Source organism: Periplaneta americana, chromosome 16 (genome assembly GCF_040183065.1).
Source record: "Periplaneta americana isolate PAMFEO1 chromosome 16, P.americana_PAMFEO1_priV1, whole genome shotgun sequence".
Classification (NCBI taxonomy): domain Eukaryota; kingdom Metazoa; phylum Arthropoda; class Insecta; order Blattodea; family Blattidae; genus Periplaneta; species Periplaneta americana.
Window position 1 is genome coordinate 150,031,865 of NC_091132.1, and position 3,330 is coordinate 150,035,194.

The following is a 3,330-nucleotide window of genomic DNA, read 5'->3' on the forward strand; positions in this document are numbered from 1 at the left end:
TGTCTAGCACAGTAAATGATAGACCAGCACAAGAAAGGAATAATTTGTAAAGTTAAAAGAAATCCTGTTCTAAATGGCAAGCACTTTATCCGTATATTCGAGATAGTGTTCCGTTCACTACCAGAACTATATATTAGCGAATTATTATTCTATTTCAATCTAAAAATGAAGGCTGTCCAAGTTTATAAACTATTGGTAACAAGAGAACAGTTAATAATGCACACTGTTAATGTTCTTGACATAATTAAAAATTCAGTACCTATATATCCGTATATTTATAGTAAAGAACTTACATCAATTTCACATTTCACGAATGCAAACCTCGTACGCATTGGAGTGTGTTCAGTTTTTATCTCTGATTTGATTTCGTAACTGTTGTCCACGCATTCTGTCTTCATTCCCGTCACTTCCAGATACGATAAATTCCCTTCCTACACAACAAAATGACAACATGAATAATTTTATTTTGCTGCTTCTTCAATTGACTTCACTTGTAACAACCATCAATCTGGTCCTGCATGGCCATTATTGGCTAACTCTCTCAACACGGGTAACAAGTTAGATAAGACAAATGAAGACAAAAAGGGAACAAGATCTTAGGGACACTGAAGGCCAAATGTTCCTTGTGCAAATAGCTAATTTACATACTGTGATTTATATTCTACATCCTGTCTTTTCGAGTACATGATATTTTATTAATCATTACTAAGAACAATAACAAAATAAATATCGTCCTCTGGCACTTTTAGACAAAGAAATAAAATACAGGGAGACGTTTCACTTTACCTCTGATTAAGATTTATTTTCTTCTAATTTGTATGTGTTGTCATATAGTAAATGAAACTGATCAACCTCACATTCCATCTTGATTAAATCCATCACAACTGAAAGAAGAGATTATGTAAATGACAGTGATTTATAGAAACTTTCATACAAATTGCTACGATCTAATTCAGATGGCATTTAAGCGTACTCATCTATTTTCGCAATAGACGTGCCAAGATTCTGAAATTCGCTACGTACTAGTATCAGGACTGCCGAAATAAAATTAAATTCAAATGCAAACTTACTAGGTACTTGGTCAGTAACAGAGACTCATCCAGACATGGCCTCTTGCAAATGGTAAATCATAAAATACTTCAATCTCCAGTAATTTCATCCATATATATTTATTCTATCTTTAATTTGTACTTCAGTAACTAATTTCCTCTTTGTATTTGTCTACCTTAATTCTTGAACACTCTCTTTTAACAAGTTTGGTATAACAGTTGCTATTAGAGAAAAAAAATTCGCCCCGGCGCCGGGCATCGAACCCGGGTCCTTGGTTCTACGTACCAAGCGCTCTAGCCACTGAGCCACTGTAATTACTCTGTTATCAGAGATACTAAAATTTCCTCCATTTTGTATTGCATTTTTTGTCCAAGAAATACAGTATAATTTATTTATTATTTTTTAATTATCGCTAATCTACTGCTACTCGTGCCATTGTTTAATTCTCGTATCATGCTACTTCTTAAGGGACCTTATGCAGCACATTGTAAGTAACACACCTATAAGTAAGACGTAAGTATATTATAGCAAATTCCAAGATCGAAACAATCCGTGTGCTAAGTAAACTGTCAAAAACAATAGAAAATCACTTTAAACATTGTATATTATTGTTTGCTGTTGTTTAGTCAACTGTCCTTAGACAGGTTGGAATCTAATTAATGACAAATAAGACATCACTCATGAGGCAACTAAGCGAGGAAAATTCAGTCGGTAGGGTGGCCAGTTGTTTCCCCCTCATTTAACATTACATTTCCTCAAACTATAACGTGCCACGAAACAGTGGTATTAGTAAAACATATGTAATGAAAGCACAACGACGGTTATATTCTAGTCTGAAGTTTATGATGTGTTACGTACGTTGGAGGTAAAATTTTGCAATTTACCTCTTCCACAATTCCAATCCTACGAAATAAATTACGTAGGTAAGTATATCCACCGAAAGTGAAAACTTTATTGCTACTGCATGGACAGTGTTGCCAACTCGATTCTTAAAATCCGCTGTGAAGTAGTAGTAGTAGTAGTATTTACAGTACTAAATGATAAAAAAATTAATGAAGTCGTGCAGAAACCGCTAAATTGATATATTGTCAATGTAAAATTATATTATTTTGCCGCTATGAATGCTTAAATTACCCGCTAAATCTCTATACCAGCAATACAAATTTCACAAATTTTACCCGCTAAACTAACGGCGAAAAACGCTAGATCTAGCAGGAAAATCGCTCAATTCGCGACACTGTGCATGGACTCTCAGGAACGAAAGGTATCAATGTTGCGTGAATATGGCGGTTATTTAGTAAGTCTAGGACAAAACCTCTATTCTAAAGCAGCGGTTCTCAACCTTTTTCGACTCGCGAACCCCTTCCATAACGATCTGAGTTTAGTGAGCCACTGACTTTTAAATATGCATACAGTAGACATGCATAAAATGCAATTCCAAGCAAAAGGTTTAATAACCTTAAATTAATTTAACCCTTAATAGTTAAAACCTATAATTACTCTAGTTAATCTAGCAAGATTCAAAATGGATACTCTAGTTACGGCTTAAAAGTTACACAACCTCGTGGTGGGAATATAATGGTGTAGCAGACGGTTGACTCAAACTCGTCTTCTGTTGCGCATGTCGTCACTTGGGAAGCAGCAGCGGCGCGCTAATTCGCACCGCAGTCCTCGAGGAACAAAACAAACAGCTGTTGTGTGTACATGCACGGTGTTAATTCTTTGTTTATATATATTATATTGAATGTTATTCTTGTATCAGTGATGCTATTATGTGACACATGCTATTAGTATGCCTGGATTTGTAGTATCTGGTTGAGTTACAATCGAAAAACAAAAGGAACTGACGTAAAATATTATAGGTTTCCGAAGAATGAAGACTTGGCAAGACAATGGTTGCATGCTTGTAGAAGGGAGGATGAAGTCAATTTACAGCACGATGAGTTTTCTCGCATGTTACTAAATTTTATTTGCTTCGCAACTCATTTGCAAAATATATTTTCATGTTAAACTTATTGTTTGACTTATTCCATAGATTGCTTTGAGGGAAAAGAAAGGGGGTTATTAAGGGTCGAATTCATAGTCGTCACTTATAAAATGAGGAAACACTTAAGTAATGAGCATCTCCTAAGCACTTATTTCAGATCGTATTGCAGAGACGCTACTCATTCATATGCCCTGAGCATTCCCTTGACATCGAAAGAAATATGGCAACATGGCTAGACGTGAGCTCTTTCCTACATTCAATTGTTTTCCCACGCCTTCAATTATTGTAAAATC

The 3,330-nt window shown here is 35.3% G+C and overlaps 1 long non-coding RNA gene across 1 annotated transcript; it reads right to left on the reverse strand.

The window, feature by feature from the left end:
* Positions 1 to 264: 264 nt before the first annotated feature.
* On the reverse strand, positions 265 to 2,024 carry LOC138716422 (uncharacterized). The gene is made up of 3 exons (XR_011336662.1): positions 1,935 to 2,024; positions 787 to 884; positions 265 to 431 (listed from the first exon to the last, which is right to left on the reverse strand). It is a non-coding gene; the product is annotated as an uncharacterized lncRNA (long non-coding RNA).
* Between the last annotated feature and the right edge of the window lie 1,306 nt (positions 2,025 to 3,330).